Source organism: Lactuca saligna, chromosome 5 (assembly GCF_052625555.1).
Source record: "Lactuca saligna cultivar CGN05327 chromosome 5, ASM5262555v1, whole genome shotgun sequence".
Taxonomy (NCBI): Eukaryota; Viridiplantae; Streptophyta; class Magnoliopsida; order Asterales; family Asteraceae; genus Lactuca; species Lactuca saligna.
The window spans coordinates 272260599-272273602 of record NC_136421.1 but is presented as its reverse complement, the minus strand read 5'-3'; the positions used below and the strand labels follow the sequence as shown (position 1 = coordinate 272273602).

The following is a 13004-nucleotide window of genomic DNA, read 5'->3' as shown; positions in this document are numbered from 1 at the left end:
CAACAGTTCTTTTCCGACAATGGAGGAGAATACATCAAGCTATCTTCTCATTTTGCATCATGCGGTATCTCACACCTCACCTCCCCTCCCCACACTCCTGAACACAATGGGTACGCTGAAAGAAGACATCGCCACATTGTTGAAACTGCTTTATCCCTACTATCTCATGCACAAATGCCCTTACAATTCTGGACTTTTGCTGTTACCACCGCTACCTATTTAATCAACAGGTTACCCACAAACACTCTTAATAACACCTCCCCATATTTCCAGCTTTTTCATAAAACTCCCAACTATGAGAAACTCAGAAGTTTCGACTGCCTTGCTTACCCATGGTTACGTCCTTATACACACCACAAACTTGAATCTCGCTCTAAACCATGCATCTTTGTTAGTTATTCATCTTCACAAAGTGCATATCACCTTCTAGATCCTCTAACCAACAGAATATACACATCACGCCATGTTTATTTTGTTGAAACTGATTTCCCGTACACCAGACTCACAAATACACCTCCACCATCTATCCCTGAACCAGACACTTGGCTCCACCTTCAATTACTTCCTCTTTCACCTTCCCCAACTTCACCACCTCATATTACACCACCACCATCTCCTCCCTCCTCTCCAGACCCATCTCCACCTCCCTCAACATCCACTTCACCTCAATCCTCTCCATCCACCTCTCACCCGTCCCCATCCTTATCTGTTGACTCAAATGAGTCTTCCAACTCACACCCTACTCCAAATCAACCCACCACCACTTCCGCACCTACTTCCCATCTCAACCCTCACAAAATAATCACTCGCAAAAATCCCAAACCCAACCCAAAATACCATAATGCTGACTTTCTTCTTTACCATGCTACTCCCTCATCTTTTCCAGAACCTCATACCATTTCTCAAGCCTTGAAACAACCTTCATGGCGTAAAGCTATGCAGAATGAGTATGATGCTCTCATACACAACAACACATGGACATTGGTTCCTCGTGATTCAGCCCCAAATGTCATTGGGTGCAAATGGGTCTATCGTAGTAAATACCATCCTGATGGTTCTCTTGATCGATTAAAAGCACGCCTCGTAGCAAAAGGTTTTCATCAAAGACCTGGACTTGATTATGTTGAAACCTTCAGTCCGGTTCTTAAACCTGCCTCTCTTAGACTCATTCTCTCATTAGCCACTTCTCAAAAATGGTGCTTGCGCCAGTTAGATGTCAACAATGCATTCTTGCAAGGACATCTCACAGAGTCTGTCTACATGACCCAGCCCCCGGGCTTCATTGACTCCACCTTCCCAGATCATGTTTGTAAACTAAACAAAGCCATTTACGGTCTCCGCCAAGCCTCTCGTTCCTGGTACAATGAACTCAAATCCTTCTTATTATATTCCAACTTTAAACCCACAATCTCTGATTCCTCATTGTTTGTTTATCATTCACAAACCTCTCCCATCTACATCCTCGTTTATGTAGACGATATTATAATTACAGGTCCAAACACTTCTCATGTTTCAGCTTTCATAAATTCACTTGCTAAACGATTTTCCCTAAAAGATCTAGGTACTCTTTCTTACTTTCTTGGAGTCGAAGTTGTTCATCATCCTCATGGCCTTTTTCTTTCCCAAACCAAATATATTCTTGATCTTCTTCACAAAGCTAATATGACTGATTGTAAGGCATCAACCACACCAATGTCCAGCTCTCAACCTTTGACTATTGATGATGGTACACCTATTTCTAATGTTACAGATTACAGGTCACATGTTGGAGCTCTTCAATACTTGTCCCTTACAAGACCCGACATTGCTTTTGCTGTCAACAAGCTCTCACAATTCATGCAACGCCCAACCGACATGCACTGGACAGCCCTCAAACGCTTACTACGTTATCTTCATGGCACAATGCATCATGGTCTTCTCATACAGCGCAAGTCCCCACTACAACTCCATGCCTTCACCGATACCGACTGGGCAGGTGACAAGCAAACTTATCGCAGCACTTCGGGTTACATAGTCTACCTTGGGTCTAATCCAATAGCTTGGAGTTCTAAACGCCAACCAACTCTAGCCCGCTCATCCACTGAAGCTGAATTCAGGGCAGTTGCCTCCACCACTACTGAAATGCAATGGGTTATCTCCTTATTATCTGAACTCGGTTACAAATCTCACACTACACCAACCATTTTCTGTGATAATCTCAGTGCTACACACTACTCGGCCAACCCTGTTTTTCATTCACGAATGAAACATTTAGCACTTGACTTTCACTTTGTCCGGGAAAAAGTACAGGAAGGGTCTATTCGTGTAACTCACATCCATGGGGACGATCAGCTAGCTGATGCACTCACTAAACCCCTTCTCCACCACAGATTCAACACTCTTACCTCCAAGATTGGTCTCCTCTCACGATCGTCCATCTTGCGGGAGCATATAAACACATAACCCGGATCCGAACCCGTTTATCTTTCATGTATATTGTACACATGTTAATTACCTTTTGATTTTCTAGATAACTATAGAACTAGTCTTCAACATTTGTTGTAACAGATCCAATACATTCGGATCTCTGTGTATATGTACCTATTTCATTCTCAGTGAAATACAAGTTCTTTTCACACATTTATAGTTTCCACTCCATCTGAAACTAATTCCAAGCTCAGTGCAACTGATGGTTCCCCTCTAGTCGGCCCTACTCTCTATCGCAGCTTAGTTGGAGCTCTCCAATATGTCATGTTTAAACGCCCCGACATTGCATACGCTATCGAACAAATATGTTTGTTTATGCACTCCCCCAAATATTCGCACTTTAATGCATTCAAACGAATTTTAAGGTATCTGAAAGGGTACTATCGACCTTAGCCTTCATCTATATCCTTTTCGGTCCTCACAACTAGTTACCTACACAGATGCCGACTAGGGAGACTGTCTGGACACTCACTGATCGACATCAGGATATTGCGTTTTCTAGGTGATAACCTCATTTCATGGTCCGCCAAACGGCAATACACTCTTTCCCGATCGAGTGTCGAAGCCGAATATCGGGGTGTAGCTAATGTTGTTATTGAACCATGTTGGCTACAAAATCTTTTGCTTGAACTTTACACCCCATTGAAGCGAGCGACTTTAGTTTATTGTGACAACGTTTCTGCTGTTTATCTGTTGGGTAATCTAGTCCAACATCAACGGACAAAACACATTGAAATGGATATTCATTTTGTCCGGTAAAAATTCGCCCTTAGCCATATACGCGTCCTGCACCTTCCTTCTGCCTTCCAATAAGCGGACATCTTTACAAAGGGTCTTCCTCGTCAGTTGTTCCTTGACTTTAGATCCAGTTTGAGCATTCGACCACCTCTTGCTCCAACTGAGGGAGGCTATTGTAGATATTAATTTGATGTATATTTGTAGACTTAATCCTTTCCTAAGTTACATAGGATTTGTTTAATTGTATTATATATACACGTTCAATTAATGAGAAGGACCAACGGGTTTTACCAATCTTTAGTTGATAAATGTTTTAAACACAATCCTTGAAACTACCAAAATGCACATGGAGTAGATATCTAACATTGTCATACTGATCTACAAGAACAAGGTAGATGCCTAAGTTGCAACATTAATATAGGCATTAAGATTCTTGGTGATACCATGAAATTATAAGAGAATGTCCTTGAGGCCAAGTTTAGAGAGGTGTTACATACATGTTTAATAAAGAGTATGATAACATGCCTCGAGAGATGAATCGGGGGACCGTGATTTCTAGAAAGGTCAAAAAGATATACTTTAGAACTTTGTTTGAAAAAAAAATTGAAATAATGCAACTAGAAATGCGTTAGGTGTGTCGTCGATCATCGATAAATTGAGGGATGGAAGAGTGTGATGGTTATTGTTGTGTTGCCCATGGGGTCGGGCTAGCCTAACTTCCATAGGTCCTTGGTTCGACCTCCTAATGAGAATTGAGGTGGACATGTCCATAGGAGGCCATCACATGGCCTTAGGAGGAGGGTAGAGACAAGTTTAGTTGATGGTACAAGAAGGAGAGGACGCCTTAGACGTTAAATTAAAATGCGAAGGGATTGTCTTTTTTTTTTTTTCTAGGACAGGCCCTCTAATAAGAGGGGGAGAAGACTTAGAATGAGTGTATTGGGATAGTCTAGTCATTACCTCTCTTCTAATTTGTTTATGCATGTCATATTAGCGCTTAACATCTACATGTCCTTCCACATATTCATTAGTGATATATGTTTTGAGCACCTTTGCTTAATATGATTATATTAAGCATTCTTTGTAAATACTCGATGCATTTATTTACTGACTGCACCGCCTTTCTCTCTACTTGTTTCTATCCACATTATATCCACAAGGTGGAAGCAAGAGTGCAAGACTAACTACATTCATCACCCATATCCTATTGCTATGAGATCTTGGGAGCATCTTTTTGATGTTACTATTGCTATTATTTGAACTTGACTACCTGTAACAATACTCTCTATATTATCAATTTACGTAACAATGTATGTTACATTTTTTGATCTTTAAAACAAAAAACATAATACTGCCCGTTAAAAACAAATTTATAAAAAAATATAAATAAATAATAAATAAATAAAACTTATTTTCATATATTTTAGGAATAAAAATGTGAGCGCAACTAGCAACAAAAGTCTTTTATTTCAAGAATATGGATGATTGTAGTAAATAAGAAGAAAACACTTGAAAGGTCTACTTGAGACTCTCACAGTGCGATGTGGGATAGAAACCCTTCCCCGTTTTCTTTCTAATTTCTATACACAAACCATTTACAATTTACCCTGATGTCTAGCTTTTTTTATTAATTTAAAAACTAAATACCAAAGATTATATTTGTATTTTTCTATATTTCACCCAATCAAATGTTACCATTTTTTATTTCTTATCTTGTATCTCATAACACCTGGAAACCAAAACCTCCATTTCCACAGAAGAAGACCTTGAAGAATGCAACACCAAAACAAATAAATAAAGGTAAACAAATTGGTCAACTGAGTTTATTCTTCTCCAAAATCCACTTCCTTACTTTCTTTATACATTCATCATCAAATATTATAGACAAGTCCTTCAACTTCATATTTCCATTCAGTAAAACTGAATCAACATGTTCTTCACTCTTCAGATCATGTATGCGTACAATACTGTTGAAGCAACTTAGTATCAAACATTCATATCCTTTTATTCCAATCCAATTATCACATGTACCAAAAAACTTAGCACATAGTATCACTTTGTTCGTAATGGATTACAATTTAGTGATTTACACACTCCCATTGCATCTTCCTAAACAAATTCAATGCCTCAAGAATTCTATCATTCTTGAATCTTTGACAATCCCATTAATCATAAATAAGCCAAGCAACATACAGATTATCATCCTTTCTAGAAGCACCACCCCGTCAGTTCACTCATGATAAAAATAGGGATAAATCATTACCTGACTGTAGAAGAAGGCAAAAAAGAAAAGGCAATCTCCTTCAGGCATTTCATCAAACATTTGGTGTGCAGCTCTAGTTTGGACAAATTTCCGTATGACTTCAGAACCTTCCATATAATAAAAACTAAAATAACAGAAGAGGGAGATAGATTGAGGAATCATGGAGGAAAAAATGAGATTGTCTGTCAGATCTGGTTACATGGTCGCGGCTCATCAACCAGACATGGGTTTCTGTCTTCTTAGGAATCAAGAATACAGAGGTACGAGCCTATAGAACAGATCCTGTTCAAGTAAGGTCGTGCTTCATCTTCTCTCTCACCTCTTTACATAGCAGCTCCGCTTTTCGATCTGAAACAATGTGGGATCAAGAAGTCTGATCTAAGCCGAAATACGCCTCTTTCCTCTTGGGTTTAATAACTTCAATTTCAATTAATATACTAGATAATTTTTCTTTAATAAATATATAAAGTTTTGAATCATTAAAATGTTGTTAATAGTAAAATATCAAATTTGCTGCAACAATTTTTACAATCAGCTTTTTTTTTTTTTTTTTTTGTTATAGTTTTGGTATTTACAAACTTGTCTTCTAATTTTGAGATGTATACCTTGTTGGATTGTATAATGTATCTTTAATGAATCGGGTTTTTATTAAGTTTTAGGTGTTAATAGCTATATTTTTCAAGTATTCAAGTTATTATAAAAACTTGTTAACTTTTTGTAGATAAAACACAATAATATGTTTAATTTAAACAAACCACTAACATGTATATATTAATACAAAAACCTGATCAATCGTAGAAGTTAAACTCCATGGTCATAAAATAAGAATATGAGTAAGGGTAAGAGTTACAACTACATGGTATCTATTCATCACTATGATCAAGAAGATGTGTTTTCTTGTCTAATTGTATTTGTTAAATGTAATTTAATGTATTTGGCCTAGATTACTTTTTAATAATTTAAAACATAAAAACATATAACATACAGTGTATGTTAATACGAAAACATGACAAGCTAAGAAGTTAAAAATACATGACCAATAAATAGGTTATCATATTCTAACACCCTGTTTTGTTGTAAAAGATAACGTACCCAGTCTTTAACTTTAAATTTAAGCTTTTTTTCTTATGATATTAGCATTTGTTTCTAATATTACAATTTGTGATTTTATCCTCTTTTTTTTTTTTTTTTTGATGTTGCTATAATTCATAGATTTTTAAAAGTATCATCTTGATAAACCAGTCCAATTATAATATGTACCAAAAAAAGTAAAAAACTAAGCACATAGTGTCACCTTGTTTGTAATGGATTACAATTTACACCCTTCCATTCTATCTTCCTAAACAAATTCAATGACTCAAGAATTCTCCCATTCTTGACAATCCCATGAGGCTATGAATCATAAAAAAGCCCAGCAACATATAGATTAATGAGATTATCATCCTTCCTACAAACACCACCCTCTTGGCTTCCTCAGTGATCAAAGTAGGGAATAAATCATTACCTGACTGTAGAAGAAGGCAAAAAAGAAAAGGCAATCTCCTTCAGGCATTTCATCAAACACTTGGTCTGCAGCTCTAAGTTGGACACATTTCTATACAACTTCTGCACCTTTCATGTAATAATAACTAAAATAACAGAGGAGGAAGATGATTTGATACTGAATACAAATGAAAGAACGAAATTTATGTCAACTGTAATGAGGAATCATATGGAGAAATAGAACCTTGACCTTAGGCAGCCTCCACCGGAGGAAAAAAAAAAAAAAAAAAGATGAGATTGTCTGTCAGACAACCATGTAACCGTGACAGGACCATTAAATGGGCTGGCAACGATCATCTACTGAGCCATGGTCGAGACAATGAAGTTCTGTTAATCACGCTCTGGTTACATGGTCGTGGTTCATCAACCAGACATGGGTTTCTGTCTTCTTAGGAATCAAGAATACAGAGGTACGAGCCTATAGAACAGATCCTGTTCAAGTAAGGTCGTGCTTCTTCTTCTCTTTCAACTATTTATATAGCAGCTCCGCTTTTCGATCTGAACCAATGTGGGAGGAAACAAATCTGACCTAAGCACGCGCCTCTTTTAGTTTGGGCTTGATAACATTAATTTCATGTAATGATAATATAATATGAATATTCTCAGAAAAAATAATAATAATAAATAAATAAATAAAAACTATAAGTTTTTACATTTTTATCTTTTTTTTTTTTCTGCTTGATTATACCTTGTAACATTTATTTGATTTTTTTGTTTTATCTTTTCTATACCTTTTACCACCAATTTCCAATATTCCCTAAAATGAAACCGGCAAACAAATCCTAACGTTTGTAATTTATTTTCACGATATTACTTTAAGTTTTTCTTTTTTTAGTTTTATGTTTTATCTCATAATTTTCATACAATTTTTAAGTGTCACTCGATTTATCTTTTTTTCTTTGAATGTGAGTGGTATTTTTTGTGATGTCACATGACACCTAAACTTATAAAAGGATTTATGGCAGAAAAACCGTTATATATACAACTGTTTTAGTCTCAATTTTATTTTTTATTCTTTGTTTGTCATTATATTTTAGAAAACATTTTATTTTCGGGCATTTGACCAGTCACCAACAAGTTAAGATGACGTGTTAGATTTGTATTTTTTTTTTTCAGTTTACATTTTGTCCCAACATTTATGTGTGGGTTTGCATGTAGCCCCAATATTTACGTATGAGTTTGCATTTAACCCTAATATTTTTTTTGTTCCACATTGCTATTACTTTCTAGAAAAAATTTCATTTTAACCATTGGTTAGTCTCGAATAGGTATTTTAAATATTTGGTTTCTCAACAATGTCATTAGAAATAACTGATTGTTTCTTAGATGAGTAACAAATGAATTAACAATTTTAATTTGCTCAAATCTTAGAATGTCATATTGTTTATTAGATGTCACAGACTCAAGACCTACATTAAGTTTTTTTCCTTCATTTTAAAATATATGTATACATTAATTATAACTAAAATTGATAATACAAAAAATAGAATCGTTGATTTACTAGCTAACAAACCCCGTCTCTCAAGGAGAAGTCGTAATTTGACTCTTTAGAAATATTTGGTTTCTCAACAAATATCACTAGTAATACTCAGTTGTTTTTTAGATAAGTTACGAATGAATTAACAAATATTTCTCATTGAGAGGTGGGGCATGTCACATCGTTTGTAAAAAATAACCATCTAATTGGCTTAAAAATTAACAAATATTTCTCATTGAGAGGTGGGGCATGTCACATCGTTTGTAAAAAATAACCATCTAATTGGCTTAAAAATTATCATGTCATGTTGTTTATTAGATGTTTCGTCCGAAACTTACACTAGGTCTTTTTTTCTTCATTTTAAAATATATTTGTACATTAAATACAACAAACACTAATAATACAAAAAATAATCATTGGCTTATTGGTTAACATACCCCACCCTCAAGGAGAAGGCATAATTTCGACTCTTGTCATTGTGTTTTATTTTTCTTTTTAAGTTATTATGTTTTACAATACCTATTTCTGACTGGTCAGGGGCTAAAATTATTTTTTTTTTCTAAAAAGTAATGGCAAATGGGGAAGAAATAAAATGTTTGGGTTAAATGCAAACTCATGTGTAAATGTTGAGGCAAAATGGAAACCGAAAAAAATGTAAAACCGACACGTCATCGTGACCTTTTGGTGACCGGTCAAAGGACCAAAAAATGAAATACTTTCTAAAATATAATGGCAAATGTAACATCCCAAAAATCATAGTAAAAAAAATATTTTTTAAACCATTTTGATAATCGACAAATCATTCAAAACATTGTTCCAAAAGCCATAATCGTTAATCAGAGTATCCCAAAAGCATTTATCAATAAAATATCCAGGGATGATGTGCACAATCACGCCTCGCCTTGTCCCGATCATCTGATGTACCTAAAACCATAAATCGAACTGTAAGTTAAAGCTTAGTAAGTTCCGCCGAAATACCCCACACACAAACATATAACATTATGCATATTGGATCCACAGTTATCGGACTGGATTACCCCTAAGCCCACAACATAAGTCTGGATTGCCCTCCTGACCCTCAACTTATGTTTGGATTGCTTCCGAGCCCACAACATAAGTCAAGATTGCCCTCCCGACCCTCCGCTTATGTCTGGATTTCTCCTGGGCCACAACATAAGTCGGGATTGCCCTCCCGACCCTCAACTTATGTTTGGATTGCTCCCAAGTTTGTTGGCTTCTGCACAAAGCAGTATCGCCTTAACCCAATTGCACTATGTCGACATATGCAACAGAATAACATATAACCAGTAAATACATGTAATCATACAGATCTACCAATTTAACAAATCACTACAACATTACATCATCATATATACCAGGATACGTAACACGACCTAGTGGTCCGATATTGGTGGCTTCGACCCACGAGTATAGTAAGGAAAGCTCACCTCAAAGTTTAGAAGATAGTTAAATTGATCACTGCTCCAAATATCGGCTCTACATGTCACCTAAACATAAAAAAGGGACCCAACCTCAATATACTATTCAAATTACCTCAAATGACCTAAAGTCAAACTTGGTCAATGGTCAAAAGTAAAAGTCGACATCCAGTCTGACTACGCCCATCGTAGAGCCCAAGATGGAAATTACGGGTGGAAATGAGGCTATGCATTGTGTAACCAGAATTACCCTCGCATAATAAGCTATTGTCCAACTTTTCCCATTAAGTGCTTAATACATAAAGTTAACCATTCAATTCCCCGATCTGATTCCTAAAAGCTCCATAATGGATAAAGTTTCCAACTTTACCCATTCGGATGGTCCAAACAACCAAGATTTAGTCTTTAAGTCTCAAAGAGACCAAAATGCATCTTTCTCAACTTATCCATTAAGTCTAAGTATCCAACCTTCATATCTGAATCATTTATGATGTTTAGATGGATAAACTTTTCAACTTTATCCATAATAAGGACACAAACTTTCAAGATCTAAACTTTATGACCTAAAGTGACCAAAAAGTGGCAAATATGAAAAATGACTAGATCTATGAAACCAATAAGCAAGTTAGAAGTTGTCACACCCTCGAATCGGTAAAACGGCGGAAACATCCGGGGGCGGGCAACGTCATGTACAATATCATAACAATTTAATAATAGAGATCAAGAAAACACAACCATCATAAATATAATTGATAAAGTTACGTGATTGGTATGTGTTATATATTTCAAAAATCAATTACAATATGATGATATAAGACTTGATTGGCGTCTTAGCGTCTCGTCTTCAAAAGCTTGTTGTTACCTATCTTAATTTTTCACTGAGAACACAAGTAGTTTTGAAAGAGTATCAACATTTAATTTGGTGATTTCATAAACATTTTGTATGAGAAATATGTTTCCTTGTTCCTTAAAAATTGTAGTGTGTTCTTCCAGAAAATCCAATATTTTCTTTTATACGTAATGTAGTCTTAAATGTTCCAAGACCGTAGTATACAAGTATTTTCCATACTTAAAATAGTATTATTTTGCATGTTATTTCTGTCATTTCATAGCATTCTACTTCATAATTCTTGCATTTAGTTAATTATTTGGGCAATTGCATATTTCATTAAGAATGTCTGGTACTTCACCATTTTTGATTTATTTTGCAGGCATTATGAAGCATGGAACGTGGAGCTTGGATGCTTGGAGCTTTGGAGCATGAGGAGAAGATGAATCGGTTATTCCATGGCAGAAAACATGAAGATGGAACCCGAGTCATTATGCATTGTCATCGTAGCAAAGGAGTATATTTGAAACGCGGTTCTTGTCTCACCGACATGGTTCGTGTTTGTCCTTTATCATCTCATAATTGAGCAACATGAATCGTGGTGAAGTTTGACCGAATATGGAGCCAACATTGAAGACTTATTTGTATTTTAGCAAAAAGCATGGGACATGCCAAAAACACATGGGCAAGACAAATGGCCATGCCAAAAACGCATGGCCTCATGGCATGCACGTGAACATTAATTAAAACAAGAGGAGACATCATTTTTGTAGGGCAGACGGTTTTTGGAGCAGTTTTGGGGATCGTGGGTGATTTTGGGAGAATTCTTGGAGTTTTTGAGAAGACCTAATCATTGCAAACACTTTGGATTTTGTTTTTGTAAGGATTAAATATTCCAATTCCATCTTTATTCTCGTTTGATTTGTTCTTAGCCATGTGTGGCTAAGAAACCCTAGTTTCTAGTTCTTGTTCAAAACATGTTGAATGCTTGACTTGAAGCATATGATTTGATGTTTATTTTTTATTCTATTCTAGTGATTATGTTTTTGTTTAAACTAGAACCCTTAAATTTGATATGTGTTTGATTGACCACTTTCATGAATTGAATTTTTGTGCAGTTAATTAACTTTTAGGGCTTCTAATCGTTCTGTAAAGTTGATGATTGGTAACAAACAATAAGTTTTCTTATTGTAAAACATATATTACATGTTTTTAAACTTCCGAGCATGTGAGAATAAATGAACATTGTTGGGAAGCTTGTACAAAACTTAATGCAGTTTTTCAATACAATCTAAGAGCGTGTTTAGGTTGAACTAGTTAGGATAGGTCTAGTCAAAGAGCGTGTTTTGGTTAGATAATTTGTCAAGCGATATGTATTAGAGCGTGTTAATATCTTTCAGTACCAACTTAGAATAACAATCACAAATTACATCAAGTCATAATCAGGTTAAATGACAACATTGAGAACTATAAGTGGAAGCACTTTTACAATTTATTTACAAATCAATTTCATTTTATGCATGTTTCAAAGTTGATTGTTAATTTTTATTATTTGACTTTAGCAAACGAACCCCCCCCCCCCCTTTGTGACTAAAGTACATTGCGCAAATAGGTATAGACTTTAGTCTCGTGTCTCTGTGGTTCGACCCTATTTGCATTGTACTACTTTTTAGTGCATTAAAGCAGTGTATTTGGAGTATATTGTACCCCTATTATTTGTTGGGTTTGACATGCCTAAAAGCGCGACTCTTCACCGTTGGAACATCCGCCTTGGCAAAAGCGGCCATTGGTAATCCTCAATGTAGCGGGCACAGGCGCCACCACTGCTCCACCCCCCCCCCCCCTTGAAATCTTGGACAATTGACCCACTTATGGATGATCTGGTTGCAATGAAAACAAATCAAGCTCTTCATGGGGGCAGTCTCTGCTCAAGTGCCCCTGCTGACCACATGCATAGCATCCCGAGCATGTAGCACAACAAGCTCTATTGTGCACCCTAATGCATTTGGCACACCGACCCCGACCTTACTGACCCTTGATGGAAGTATCGAAGGTATTAAGCTTCATAGCCTGACCTACTGCTGCTTGGGCCTGCTCAGGCTTCCGCTTCATGCGGAAGTCCAACTCCGTTTCCCGTTCCCGGGCCTTCTCTACCATCTCATTCAGGGTTTTGCACCCTATAAAGCTCACAAATCCTGGATATAATCCCTCAACATGGAATGATATATTGTCCTCCGCATGTCCTCATCA

The 13004-nt window shown here is 36.2% G+C and overlaps 1 long non-coding RNA gene, 1 other non-coding gene and 1 pseudogene across 2 annotated transcripts; all 3 read right to left on the bottom strand.

The window, feature by feature from the left end:
* Positions 1 to 4995: 4995 nt before the first annotated feature.
* LOC145047843 (uncharacterized) lies at positions 4996 to 7553 on the bottom strand. The gene is made up of 2 exons (XR_013682477.1): positions 6972 to 7553; positions 4996 to 5815 (listed from the first exon to the last, which is right to left on the bottom strand). It is a non-coding gene; the product is annotated as an uncharacterized LOC145047843 (long non-coding RNA).
* On the bottom strand, positions 5647 to 5767 carry LOC144999333 (small nucleolar RNA U3; annotated as a pseudogene).
* LOC144999332 (small nucleolar RNA U3) lies at positions 7248 to 7459 on the bottom strand. The gene has a single exon (XR_013660843.1). It is a non-coding gene; the product is annotated as a small nucleolar RNA U3 (small nucleolar RNA).
* Positions 7554 to 13004: the final 5451 nt, after the last annotated feature.